This window comes from Sinohyriopsis cumingii, chromosome 1, assembly GCF_028554795.1.
Source record: "Sinohyriopsis cumingii isolate HCF-2022 chromosome 1, ASM2855479v2, whole genome shotgun sequence".
Classification (NCBI taxonomy): domain Eukaryota; kingdom Metazoa; phylum Mollusca; class Bivalvia; order Unionida; family Unionidae; genus Sinohyriopsis; species Sinohyriopsis cumingii.
The window spans coordinates 74,695,311-74,710,943 of NC_142961.1; positions in this window are offsets into that span (position 1 = coordinate 74,695,311).

Consider the following 15,633-nt stretch of genomic DNA (forward strand, 5'->3'; position numbering starts at 1 on the left):
GCAGCAAGAAGAAGAGGTAAGAAAAAAACAACAACAACAAGAAGCAGCAGCAAAGAAACAAGGGTGTCAAAATCAAACGGTCACGGTACTGTTAGACATTTTAGCGGAGTTAAGAAGTCTGAAACAAATGTATCAGACTACTTTATTACGACCGAAGAGAATACGACCTTCCCGAGCTAAACACTCCAACTCTGTGACTAAGCCTACCGTACCACCTTTAGTGATTTCAACCAAATCATCGTTATCATCAACAGTACGCAGTCCAGAAGTAGGCCTTGGCCGTGGCAAAGGCTTAAGGCAGTTAAAGTTGATTGCTTCAACTCACCCCTACACCAAAAAAGGCCCTTTTCAGGGCCACCCATGTCTCTTGAAAAGAGATAGACTTTCAATTGCCAATAACTAAAAAAAAAACCACTTTACCCAATAGTACGTGTCTGTGTATGAGTGCGTGAGTATAGCTTCTTATTTTAAAATCAAAACCCAAAGGCACTTATCTTTATATCTAATTTATTCTTTTATCAATATTTACAATCCAATTCACAATTCGCAGCATAACACTTTTAAAAAGTTCATAGACTTCTTCTGTCTCATTTTTCACTCTGTCTTTTTTTGAATTTCTTCACCGTCACAATCTTTTCCTCCTCTTCATCCTCACTTTCTTCCCTTCTTTTCTTCTCCTGTTTCTTTTTCTTCACCTGTTTGCTTTCTTCCTCTTCTTCTTCCTCTTCTTCTTCCTCTCCAGAATCCCTCTCTTCTTCTGACTCCTCTTGTTTCTTAGGGCAAACTGGAGACCAATGTCCTTTTTCTTGACAATAATAACAGGTATCTTGACTTTTGTCTTTTTTAGTCCCTGTTTTTGTTCTTTTTTGACGGTCTGGACACTCTGAAGACCAATGCCCTTTCTTCTGACAGATATAGCAAGTATCTTGACTTTTATCTCTAAAGGAAGGAGAGTAGTCCGTAGGCTGGTCTGAAGAGAATTTTCTAATGACCCCTCGCAAAGCTCTGACGAAACGTTCCATCTGGTTAGTCTCTTCCATCGTTGTGCTCGGCTTGAGACTGAAATGAATAGTGAAAGGACAAGACACACACCCTTTTATATACGCTGGTCTGCTATGACTATAAAGTAGTTTATGGTGTTTGAACTTGAGTCATTTGACTTTTTGCTTTCAAGATGAAACGATCCCATTCATTCGAGAAGAAAGAAGAAGAAAGTAAGAGGCAGAAACGTGATCTATCGCCTCGTACCAGGGCTGAAATCTTGGCACAAATTCATGCCAGTGATTTTGAAGAGGACATGAGTGAACCAGAATCCGAACCCTCTAAACCAAGTCCACCACCCTTTGTCAATCCTGAAAAGTACTATTCCATTCGAGAGACGGAAAAGCGCTCCTCTAGAAAATTTAGAACCACGGCTTACAAATACACGGTGAAGTTTAAAGATTTCAAGTCCGAAGTACCGTTAGAGAAAGCAGAAGGGTTCATCACCGAGATGTGGGATTCTTCGCTCACCACACTTAAGCGACAATGTCAACCCAAAGAAGACAATCGCTTGAGACTTTCCATACAACACGACGGCTTGAAATCCCCTGTTTGGATCGAGTTTAGCAGCCCTGCAGAATTGACCGCTTCCAAAGTCATGGGCAAGATTCAACACGTACAACAATCCAATGACCAGTTTGACATCACCGATGGAAAAGCCACACTAGACATGACCCACGTCTCTCCTCCTCAAGGGACCGGACAACGCAAAAAGGTGTTATTGGTGAACGGTCTTCGTAGCATTAAGCGTAGTCTCGTCAAAATTCACAATTCTCAAGACCAGATGTGTTCAGCCAGGGCTATCGTGGTAGGACGAACCTATGCCGACAAAAACGACACGGCCGACCGAGCCAAACAACGAAACGAAGCAGAACTCCTGTTACAACAAGCCGGCTTGCCTAAAGACACACTCTGCGGTATTCCTGAGATGCAAAAATTGCAAGATGTCCTAGCTCCACGCTACACCTTGAAAGTGCACCCTCAAGAAGTGCGCGGACCTCTGTTGTTTCGAGGGAAAGACTTTAAGGATGGAAAATACATTCATGTCTATCATCACGATGAACATTTCGATACCATTACTAGCATCACCGCATTCCTGGGATATAGTTATTACTGTGAGAAATGTGACTATGGCTATAACAATCGAGAGCATCACAAGCATTATGGATCGAAATGCTTAGGATGTTTGGCCTCTCCACCCTGTCTGAAGGAAGGGCAAGAACGAGTGCATTGTTCTACTTGTCTGCGCACGTTTGTCAGCCCTACCTGTTACCAACAACATTTGAAGACGCAAGGTTCACAGCAGAAATGTGCTTGTCAACTGCTGAGACTGTGCCCTACGTGTGGACAAGGTCTATATACCAATACTGCCAAGGCACACGTATGTCGAGGAAAGAAAAAATGTCACATTTGTCACCACATCGTGGACTTGAAACACCAACGCTACGTGCAAAAATACCAACCCCAACCAGAGAAAGAGGACGGTCACAAGAAGAAGAAAGGCAATTTCATCTTTTTCGATTTCGAATGCATGCAACAGACTGGCATTCACATTCCTAATTTCTGCGTGGCTCATCGAGCGTGCGAGAAGTGCATTCAAGAACCTATCTTCAGTCATTGCCCTCACTGCAGTAAGATTCCTGGAGGGCGTGAAAAAATCTTTCGAGGACCGAATATGCTAGCCGATTTCGCTAAATGGGTCTTAGACCCCATCGACAAGACGTGGAGCCAAGAGGACATCGAACCTTACGGAGATTGTCATCGTCATGCCACGGTGATGGCTCACAATTTCTCTGGATACGATGGACAGTTTCTTTTGAGATACTATACGGAACATGGCACCGAACGTCCTAAAGTGACTTTGAACGGAGCCAAAATCATTTTCATGCAAGTGGGACAAGTGCAGTTTAAAGATTCGATGAGTTACTTGGCCATGCCTTTGAGTCGAATGCCTAAAACGTTTGGAATGACAGAAATGGCTAAAGGGTACTTTCCACACTTTTTCAATACGGAAGCCAATCAACATGCCGTTCTACCCCATTTGCCTGAGGCTCACTATTACGACCCCGACAACATGCGTACCGAACAACGAGAAGCTTTCTACGCTTGGTACCAGGCTCACGCCTCCGACCCTTTCGACTTTCAGGAAGAAATGCTAAAGTATTGTCGTTCCGACGTGGACATTTTACGGCGTTGCTGTGGAAAATTTCGAGAACTGTTCATGGAACACGGAGGGGTCGATCCTTTGAAAGAAGCTTGCACCATTGCCAAAGCGTGTTCCTTAGTGTACCGGCAACGATTCATGCCTGAAAACACCGTGGCTGTCATCAGTCCTCAAACGACCAACTATGTCAAACGTCAATACTCGGTCAAAGCCCTACGCTGGTTATATTACTTATGCGACAAGGAAGACAAATGGATTCAGCATGCCCGCAACGGAGGGGGCGAAAAGACCATCGGAACGCATTCGGTCGATGGCTGGGACTTAGAAAACCCCAAGATCGTGTACGAGTTTAACGGTTGCTTATTTCACGGATGTCCCGTCTGTTACCCTGACCGTGGTACTAAAAATCAGTTTTTACAACGAACCATGGAAGGCTTGTACCAGGACACTTGTCAGCGACGCCTAAAGTTAGAACAGGAAGGATACCAAGTGGTGGAAATGTGGGAACACGAATACGATCACCGTTTTGAAAACCGATCCCGAGTTTACACGCATCGTGGAAAGTTACCAGTTCATGGACACCCTGAACCCGAGGGATAGTTTGTACGGAGGAAGGACCAATGCTACCTGTTTGCTGTACCAAGCCGACGAAGAGAAAGGAGAAGAAATCAAGTACTAGGACGTGTGTTCGCTGTATCCCTACGTGTGCAAATATTGTCGTTTTCCTGTAGGGCACCCACAATTGTTAACGGAACACATCGACCTGGAAAACATTCGACAATACGAAGGCTTGATCAAGTGCAAAGTTTTGCCTCCCACCGACTTGTACCATCCCGTCTTACTTCACCATTGCCAAGACAAACTGACGTTTCCTTTGTGCCGTACATGTGCCGAAACGTGCAACCAAAGCCAACCTTGCCAGCACACCCAAGAAGAACGCGTCTTGACGGAGACGTGGGTGAGCGTAGAATTGTTTAAAGCTCTGGACACGGGATACCAACTGTTAGATGTGTACGAAATTTGTCACTTTCCCAAGACACAACAATACCACAAGGGTGACCCCACTCAGAAAGGCATTTTCGCAGACTACGTGGATGCCTTTTTGAAACTAAAACAAGAAGCCAGCGGCTATCCGTCCTGGTGTCACACTCCCGAAGACCAAAAGACATTCAAAGAGAAATACTGGGAACAAGAAGGCATTACTTTGGACCACATCGAGAAAAACGAAGGCAGGCAATCGTTTACCAAAATGATGTTAAATTGTTTGTGGGGAAAAATGGCACAACGACCGTGTTTACCCAAGACGGAATATTTGACAGAACCTTCCCGCTACTTCCAGATGATTCACGACAAAACCAAATTCATGAAACACGTGGTCGTCGTTCGCGAGGATTTGATCTTGGTCAATTACGAAGAAGATCTGGACTTTGTACAAGACGACCCCTTTGGAAATGTCATCATTGCGGCTTACGTGACAGCTCATGCTCGCTTAAAATTGTACGAAGCTTTAGAACTGTTAGGGGAACGCGTCCTGTACTTTGACACGGACAGTTGCATCTACATCGATCACCCGAGTCAACAGCACTCTGACATCGAAGGAAACCGTTTAGGAGCCTGGACAGACGAGCATCCCGACGACAAGATTCTATGTTTCGCCAGTGGCGGTCCTAAAAATTACGGCTACGAATACCGGGACAAACAAGGAGAAGTGCACACGAAGTGTAAAGTGAAAGGATTGACTCTGAATTATCGTACCAGTCGAGTGGCGAACTTTGACGTATTGAAAGAAGCTTTGCAGTCTAGAGAAGATGAACACTTTAAACTGACCACCTATCAGCCCAACAAGATTGTACGTTTACCCAATCACCACATCGTCAGTCGACCCTTGGAAAAAGTCTATCAAATCGTGTACCAGAAGCGAGTGCGACTTCCCAATCACTTCACTTTACCGTATGGACATGTCGGTATAAAACATTGGTTGTACGTGGATAGCCACTCACCAGATGCATGACTTCGCCACAACAAGAATCGAGTGAGAAACCCGATGAGAACTCCAAGTTCAAACCCTACCATTTTCCAGTCTTCTTACCTGACTATTGTGATTGTGCCCGTCGATTGGACACGTTTCAAAAATGGAGTACTAATAGGGAAGGATTACCTTCTTCGCATGTTTTAGCTAGAACAGGATTTGTCTACTTGGGACCTGAGTCAGGATTGGGATACGAAGTACAGTGTTTCGCTTGCGGACTGAAGTTACGAATGGATCTATGTATCTATAAAGATTCAGCTATTCTGGAACATACTCGATGGTCTCCGCACTGCCCTTACATTTCTATGGCCTTTCCACCCATTACACTACGGTACAATTATGACGGTACCTTAGAGACGGTACCTTTCAAAACTAAACATAAAAAAGGAACGATGTACAAGCTTGAGACTGCATTGCGACTAGCATAAAAAGGGGCTATGGTCAAGATCGATAGTTCATTGTGACTACCAAGACCAAGCGAACAAGATGAATACTTTCAGAGAAACACAAAATAACTTCAGACAGGCACAATTCAAGTTTGGGGCCTCTGAAGTAGAATGCGATTGTGAGCCTTGCGATGGGAACGATGCTGTACGTTGTGACCTTAGCGATGCCGTAAAGCATCATGGGAACTTTGTTCTCACTACCCCTATCATGGAAAGTGATGCTGTGCGTGTCAAACCTGAGGGATGCGAAAGCGATGCCGCTCGTCCTCTTGGACACTTTGCTGGGTTTCGTTTTAAACGTGGATGTCCACCTTCACGTCTACCCCCCTACGGATGTCATCCAGCCCTGAGCAAACTCCTGTCCATGTCACCCAACCCTCATCGAAACGAACCTGTGAAAGAGGAATATTCGTTTCCTGTGCGTTTGTCGGAATACTGCGACTTTGAAAATCGTCTTCAATCGTTCAAAGGAAAATGGCCTAAGTATCTGGGAGGCCCGATCCCCGAAGAATTAGCCAGAGCCGGATTTTTCTACTTGGGCGAAGGGGATAAAGTCAAGTACTTCAGTTGCGGTGTGTCACTTCACCACTGGGAACCACAAGATTCGGCCTACCTAGAACATGCTCGATGGTCACCGAATTGTCATTACTTACCCTTAGTGGGACCGAGACATTGAAGTAACTTACCATGTCGTTGAAGAAGAAGAAACCAGATTGGTTAGGAGTCAAATGTTGGACATCACCGAGACCAGTATTTAAACTCCATTTCAAAAACGATATTGAATCATTACCTAAAGAACTGCAAGAGAAGATTTACAAGGAAGTTTGGCAGGGACTTGCCAGAGTGAAATCTCAATGGGTGACTGTAGAACTTTTGTGCTGAGAAATTCACAAGAGGAAAGTGAAAAAAGTCAACCAATGTGTTAGATTTCTCTCAGTCAAGTGTGCATTCATCCTATTATATCACTCTAAACCGTTTACATCAAAAGAGTTCAATGAGATTCTTGGACGTTATCCTGAGTGGCAGTGGTCAGAAATTACTCACTATGTGGATTACTTTTGCTCTAGGAGAAGATCGTGAATTGTACGGACTGACCTATTCATGGATACTTTACTAGAGAACATTCGTGCTTTGCCTGTGGAGTTGAGAGAACGCATTTACCGAGAGCTGGTCAAAATACAAGTGAAACGTAAAGGACAGCTGCATCCGTTACGTCACCGGTGTTTGAACCACTGGTACCTGAATGCTATACAAGGACTGATTCAGTTGAAAGTGTTCCATTGGACAGACATTGATCAACGACCCCCTGGTTTTAAAAAGGATTGGTTTGCTATTGATGATTCTATCTACTACATTGTAAACTTACTGCATCGAATTCCAGAGGAAGAGTTAACGAATTACCAACATCTTTCACACAATGTCAACTTAGTGAAAGAGGAAACTTCTGAACGAATTGCAATGTGTAAATTAGTGATTAAACGATTTAGATTCGACAATGAATTAAAACCACGTCTGTGCAAACAGTACATTTCTTGTGTCAGAAAGAGAATTTAGTATGACCTATTCATGGATACTTTACAAGAGAACATTCGTGCTTTGCCTGTGGAGTTAAGAGAACGCATTTACCGAGAGCTGGTCAAAATACAAGTCAAACGTAAAGAACAATTGCATCCGTTACGTTACCAAATGTTTAACCACTGGTACCTGAATGGTATAAGAGGACTGATTCGTCAGAAATTGTTTCAGTGGTCAGACCTTGTTCAACACTTTGAGTTAGTGAATGAACGAAATGTTCATCATTTTGGTTACTTCGAGATTCACCTAGAGCAACGCATTGAGGAAGACGAGTTAAAGGATTACCAACATATTTTACGTAGAATCTGCTTAGCGGAAGTGGAAACTTCTAAACGAACTTTGAAGTGTAGGTTACAGTATGCAAGATTTAGATTCCCAACTGGAGAACGAGATCTCTAGTTAGAAAGTACCTTTATTGCTTCCGAAATAAAGAGACTATAAAATCAGGAATCCATGCCACGGCTTATGTCACATATGATTGAACAGATTCCGTGGAAGGAACTCAATGACCATATTCAAACTGTGGATCATTACCATCAATTATTACAAGAACTGTATCCAATCAATTTGGGACGACGCATAGTGTGTGTCTTAGTGACTTGTTTTCTGGGATTTCGTTTACCAGCCGATTCCTTGTGGACTCTACGAACAGTACTTACCACCCAAATGGCCTTAAATGGTCACTAAAAACTCCTTTTGCTCAAAGCCTTGCGTTTTCATCTGGATACGTCTCGACCTCAACAGAAAAAAAAGATTCGTCAACTTTTAGCTACCGAAGACGTGTATGACGATGTGTGTATAGCTTGTGACTTACACCCCCATTGGACAGATGTCCGTGCCTGGAAAAAAAGGGGTTTTGAAGCTTGGACCCAAGAAGTGGCCCAGTATGCACGAGAGTTGTTCAAAGAATAAAGTTACTTTTCAACCAGTTTTGGTGACGGTACCAGAAGAAGAACCCGTCACCCAGGACAGGACTGTCGTGGACATGCCTGAAAGACCCTTTCGGGAGGACACTTGTGTGACCTTAACCCCTACAGAACTGGTCAGAACATTACCCAAAACATGTTGTACAGACACTTGTTTCTATTCCACGTTGATGGCTTTCATGTGCCTTTTATCGTTGTACTTAAGCCTTTGGCTTTTATGTATTTTTGTCTTTCATGTTCATGTTTAAAACATTCAATAAACGTGTCCTGAAAAAAGTATATAAACTCTTCTTGTTTGTTTTCGTGTCACAAGTGACATTCCTAACACTATGGCTACCTCTGCTGTCTCTGCTCCCTCTTCCTTCACTGTCAAAGTCATCGACGAACACTTAGATCGTGCCAGTTGGGAGGCTTTGTATCTTCGCCATCCCTTTAACATGCTCATTGCTGGACCTAGCGGTTCAGGCAAACCCGAATTTGTCAAACGTTTGATCGAACATAAACATCATTTGATCGATCGGCCACCTCAACGGATCGTGTGGTGTTACAAAGAGTGGCATTCAGCGCACAGCCTCTTGCGAGAAAGTCAAGGCGATCCCATCGTGTTTGTGGAAGGCATTCCTAAAGAAGACGACGGAATCGTCTCTGACTCCCGTCAAACCCATTTGGTCATTCTCGACGACATGTTAGGAGAAGACGAAGAAGAAATTAAACTGTGGTTCACGCGCAAAGGGCATCATCGTAATGCTAGTGTCGTTTACATCACTCAAAATTTGTTTCAACAAAGTAAAGCCCATCGCACCATCAGTCTCAATGCGCATTACGTGGAGAAGTGCTCAAAGGAACGTTTTACTTACCCGAGTTACAAAGTGTCACCAAAGAAGAACACGACGTGTACGACATTGAAAGCATTATCGAACGCAGAACCCGTAAAGTGGGCAAACGACGTGTCAAAGAAGTCAAAGTACGTTGGAAAGGATACCCACCCAGTTTTGATTCTTGGATCGACGCTTCGCAAGCCATAAAAGAAGTGACCATCATGCCCTTTCACACAGACGCAGCTACGGCGACCACTCCTTCACCCAGTTCTTCTCTGCAAGATTTACAAAAACAACCCTTGTGGGTGTGGTGTGGAGAACGTGTGCCTAAAACGCAAATCGTCTTTTTCTGCCAAATCTTCGTTGTGTATTGTGTCATCGGGGCAGCCATTGCCAATTTGAGTTTGCAACAAGGAGACAAACAATTGTGGACCATTTTATTAAGCAGTTGCATGGGTTACCTGCTTCCCAATCCCTCCCTGAAATTCTCTTCGAACGGGAACAACGGGAACCTTGTGTCCAGTGCCAGTGTCAGTCACCACTCCAACAACAACAACAACCCCATTTTGGGCGGAGACACTCCTCTGTCTTCCAGTAACCCCTCGGACAGTCACAGAACTCTGGAATTATGAGTCACCAAAACCAATTTTTCTTAACCTTACCCAGTGACAGTTCCATGGAGGTGTTTCCCGACAACACATTGTGCTGTTACACGGCCTAATTACCTCAGGCCATGCAATTAGATCACGAAGCCCATTGGGAAGTGGCTTTGGTAGAAATGATTTACCCTACACAAATCAAAAACATCACTGAAACTCAAAACACTTTTGACGTCGAAATTCTGGACCAAACGGTGCAACAAACCATGATTACCACTAATCAACATAGATCACTTCCGAAGGACACAGTACCCCGCAGCAGTGACACTTCTCCTCCGTTTTACATTTATCACTTTAAAAATAACCAAGGCCATTATTTTAGTGACCGGACTAAAAAAACGTGTCACCACTGAGTACCATAAAGTGTCTCATCGTCTACTAATCAAATTTGAAAGTGAGGAAAAAAGTATACGTATTAAATTTTGCCCGGAATTGTATGACATTTTGGGTGGAGACGTCAATATGGTCACGGATAAGCAGACCAAAAGGATTCACATCGCAGACATTGACAACAACGGACATTTTGCGAGGTATTTTCGTTTCCCGGTAGAACTGAACCAGGGACTGAATTTGATCTTCGTGTACTCTGATGTGGTGGAGTCAAAGAAGTCAAAGTACGTTGGAAAGGATACCCACCCAGTTTTGATTCTTGCCCGTCAGCAAGTCTTATTTGGACACGGTCAGCATTGCTATAAAAGGAGATCTGGGACAAAATATTCCATTCACCAAAGGAAAAGTCAGGGTGAAACTCCATTTTTGGAAACGGTTCTCTCACGACTCGTAAGTCATGTATCCCGTGTACCGAGGCGTTGCTCGACAGCGAGGACACGGTTTAGGAGATATGTTGAAATCAGCCTTTCGTTCGGTGGCTCCGGTGTTGAAACCGATGGTGACACACGGATTGCATGCCTTGAAAGATGCCGCACTGACGCAAGGCAAAGAATTTCTCCAAAATGTCATCATTGACAAACAAAACCCCAAAGAAGCCTTCTTGAGGGCAGGCAAAAATGTCTTGTTGCAAACGGGCAAAGACCTTTTAGGCCGACGATAAACACCTATAAATGTCATGCACACTACCGAGTCAAGCATCCCCACTTCCCTGAAGCCATAGCAAGGACAAGGCAGAAAGAGACGACGAAGAAAACACCCTTTTACCAGACTTCACACGTCTAAAGCTAGAAAGACAAAGAAAAGAAGAACCGTTAGAGACTTAGACGTTTTTGATTATTAAATTATTGAGAAACAGTAAAATGATGCACCGAGAGTCATGCGCCTGTTCCAAGTCGGAACTGGATCTGTTTGCCATGCCCCCCACCATGATGACGATGCAAGAATCCCAATGGGTGGAATTTCACCCTGTTTCCTCACTGACAGATTCCGCTCCCATCGAGTTTGAAATCAAAGTACAGCCCGAAGATTACATCGATCTGAATAGCAGTTACTTGTACTTGAAAGTCAAAGTTCTAGATAAGGATGATGGTGGAGTAGAAGACACTGAGAATATAGCTCCCATCAACAATTTCATGCATTCCTTGTTCAGCTCAGTGGACTTGTACTTGAATAACAAACTGGTCAGCAGCAGAATGGATACTTACCCTTACCGTGCCTACCTGGAAAATCTCTTGACGTACGGAATAGACGCCAAGAATACTCATCTCAATGCCTGTGTGTTATGGGAACCTGACGAAGCGACCAAGTTTGACATAATAGATAAAAACAGTGACGGCTTTGAGGAAAGACGAAAGAAAATCTTAAATAAGAATAGTTTAGAACTGATGGATCGTTTGCATTTGGACATGTGGTTGCAAGAGAAATATTTGCTGAACGGTGTAAATATTCGCATGAGACTGAATCGCAGCAGTACCGCTTTCCATTTGTTGGTTGATACTGATGCTACTACTGGTGGCTATCCCAAAAGTAAAATCAAGGAGGTCAAACTCTACGTACGACGCGTGAAAGTGTTACCTAAAGTGGAAAATGACATCAGTAACACTTTGAGCAGAACGACCGCCAAGTATCCAATACGACGCGTGGAAGTGAAAACGTTCACCATTCCTGCTAGCCATCATTCCATGATCTAAGATCATCTGTTTCAAGGACAGTTACCCAAACGTTTAATCCTTGGTATGGTCGAGAGTTCAGCCTTCAACGGAGACTTCGATCAAAATCCTTTCAACTTTCAACACTTCAACGTTAAGAAAATCGAAGTCAGTCGCGATGGCAAAACCTTGTGTACCCGACCTTTCGAACCTGACTTTAAGAAGATGAATTACTTGAGATCGTACTTGTTCTTGTACGAAGCTACCGGCCAGTTAGGAACCAACACCAGTCACGGTATTACGTACGAGGATTATGCAGGAGGCTATGCTTTGTGGGCTTTTGATTTCACTCCTGACCAGGGCAGTGACGAGGGACATTTCCACCCTATAAAATCCGGCCAGATTCGAGTGGAACTTCAGTTTGCAGAAGAACTGAAAAAGACGGTGAACGTCATCCTGTATGCAGAATTTGATAATACGATAGAAATCAACAGTTTGAGAGAAGTTATTCTAGACTATTAGAAGCTATGGAAGAATGTTATCCCTCTTTACCTAGTGGAGAAACTTTGGACATGGAATGTGAGGAGACCGTGGAAGGAGAATCCCAAGACAAAGACGAAGAAGTTATCATGATGAAGGCAAGATGGCCAGAACAAGAAGCCCATTTAGTCTCCTGTTTTGCCAAACACTTGGTCGAAAAAATTACGGAATTGATCAAGAAAGATTGCTACGGATGTCAAAACGATCATCCCAGTCAAATTCAACACGATAAATGCCTGATGCTGAGTCAAGAAGAAAAATTGGACGAGTATCTGGACGAAGCTTGGAGTCTCATCTCGGACGAAGTCGTGTTGCATCAGTGGTATAAAGACTTGCCTGAACATTCTTGTCCACCATTAACCACTCAAGAGATCCATAGTATCGAAGCTCTCCTGAATCAGAGTGGGGAGACGAAGCGACGAAACGGTTATTTGTCAGACATTTTCAAGCAAAAAGTCAGGATCGAATTGATCACTTAATATTACCTGTGAAGAAGATAAAATATGGATACCTGGGAACTTTATTACCTTTTGAACCACAGCTCGTACACGGCTTCTTGGAATCCTGTCGTCTGTGCTAAAGATGAACTCCCTCATCGCAAACCTCAAGACCATCAAGCTTATGTGATCAACACGGACGACAGTCATCTCCCAGGAACCCATTGGGTAGCCGTTTACTTTCCTCAAGAAGGATGTGTGGAATATTTTTATTCGTATGGATTACCCCCTTTGGAAGACGATATCATTGACTTTATGAGAAGAAATGCTCAGACCACCCGATTCAATAATGTGAAATTACAAGGCACAGATTCCTTGGTGTGTGGACAATATTGTGTGTATTTTCTGCATCATCGCAGCCTGGGCTATTCCTGAGAACATTTAGTGACTCATTTTAATCCTCGTTCTTCTTCTAGAAACGATGTGAAAGTAGATCGATGGTTTTGTGACCATTATGCTTATCTTTTGTCTCAAGCTAGGAAACGTAGTGTCCATCAATGGCCTAATGACTTCCAACAGTGGAAATCACAATTTCATTCACAACGTTGTCAGCACTGTCCAAAATAATGTGTTAGTTGAAAAAAATGTTTGTCATTTTAAAAAATGTTTGATGTTATATTGTTGGATTATTGTTAAAAATGTTATAGTTGTTTGTTAGTGTTAAGTGATTTTGAATTTAAAAAAATTCTGTTTTGAAGAAAAAATGCCTTTGTGGTTTGTTTGGCTATAGGAATCTTGATTCATGCTCTTTGACTTCTTACTATCCCTCTCATGACACTCATTGAACGTTCCGGCTCGAAAACCGTGTAGGGATGTTTTCCTTCACGTCCGCGCTTTGACTTTAAAACCGCGGGTAGCCTTCAGTCTAACCATCCATTGTCGATTCATCCTCCTACGAAGATGTGCTCCAGACTAGCTAAGCTAAACGAAGCCTACGTAAGTTTGCATAGGGTCAGACACAGTCTGATACCAAAGCCTGAAGAGATAGAGAATGTGAGAATGTTAAAAGTCACTGAAGACCTGATAGAAGAGCTCTTCAGAAAAGAAATTAACAGGGAGAAAGAAGAATGGACAGAGAAGTACAGACATCAGAAACAGCAGAGAGAGCAGCAACAGCAGCAGTAACCTGAACCTGACAGGCTTTGTCGATTGTCGTATCGACACCAAAGAGTTCTTCTTCTCTTTCCGAAGAAGCAGACCTATCGTCAGAAAGTCTATCGTCAGAGGACGTCGCATTCTTAGAAACTAAAAGATCGCCCTAGCTTCAACTTTGCACAAAAAAACAGCCCTTTTCAGGGCTACCCCAATCTCTAGAAAAGAAATAACAATCGATTTGCCAATGTGTGTACGTAGAGTAGTGTGAATATAAACACTGACTCTTTTTTCCTAGTGTGAGTGTATGTGTTTGTGTTTGTAAGCAGTCAAGTACGTTTGTGGAGATAGTAGATTATTGGGTTTTGTAAGTGATCAAGTAAGTTTGTGTGGATAGTAGATCTGGGCTTGATTTTAATGCTTTGCGTGTGTGAATGGTAGATTTTGGGTTTGTTTATTGCTGCTTCACGTATGTGAATAGTAGATAATATGAGATGAGAAAAGTAGTGGATGTTTTCCTTCACGTCCGCGCGTTTTAAGTGATGATCTAGGTAATATAAGATTTGAGTCTTAGGGGATGTTTTCTTTCACGTCCGCGCTTTAACTATAAGAACCCACAGTATTCGTCGTTCAGACCATTCCACGGAATAAACAAAGAAGACGGAGGTGACAAAATTATTCAATCTATTAAGAGATATCAATTTCTGGATAATGGATGTTGAATATGTTGTAGGAAGAATAGAAAAGGAATAGAGTGATGGAAATAGGCAAGACTTGTTAACTATTCAAGTCAAATGACTAAAGGTAGCCAGAGATCTCATCGGAGGGATGATAGAAGAAGAAGTAAACAAGTCAAGAGGATTTACTGACCCACCTTATGTCAGAGTGGGAAGTTTGAAGGAAGCACTGGACCATGTCATCCAAGTCAGGTGCTTCCTAGAAAAAGTATTGTATTGGATGGAGTGGCGATACGTAAAATGGGGGTTCGATCAGTTGACAAAAACGGAAGAAGTAATGAGGAAAGTGCTGACGGAAGAGGTAAAGAACATCAAAGAAAAGTGGTCTAAGGAAAGAAAAGAAGAAGAAAATAGAAAGAGAAAAGAAAGCTTTGAGAAACTCAACAATAACTGGATAAGAATACAGGAGAAATTCCGAGCGATAGGTCATCCTGACTGGATGCCTGAGTCAGAAATAAAGAAGAAGAAGAAGACAGGAATAGTGGCAAAAGTTAGAAGATGGTTGAAGAAGTGGAAGAGTTAGAAGAAGAAGAAACCGAAAGACCCTTTTCAGGGCCACTCCTATATCTCCAAAAGACCTTGACTTTCATTGCCTACCCCATTATTTTTATTTTTTTTTAAAAAAAAAAATAGAGACCCCTCCCTTTTTCCATTTTTTCCATGTTCCATTTTCATAGACCCATCAGGTCGGGACCGTATTAAAATAGGGTCCCGACCCTGTTCCATTTCCCATTGACGCTCAACAGGCCCACGATTTATTCCCATGTTCCATTTCCCCTTGACGCTCAACAGGCCCACCCTGTTTAAATTTCCCTTGACCCTCAACAGGCCCAAGATTATTTTTTCCCATGTTAAAATCCCTTGACCCTAAACAGGCCCAGGGTTTTTCCCATGTTAAATTTACATAGACCCCATATCCCCCCAGGGTGGTTTTTAATGGTAAGTCCCATAGACCCTATATCGCCCCTATTCACTACTATCGTCACATGCTTTATTTGGCACATACAAATTTGAGTGTACAGACAACAGGTGTATCCTTCAACCTAAATATATCTTTTTCGCAAAATTCC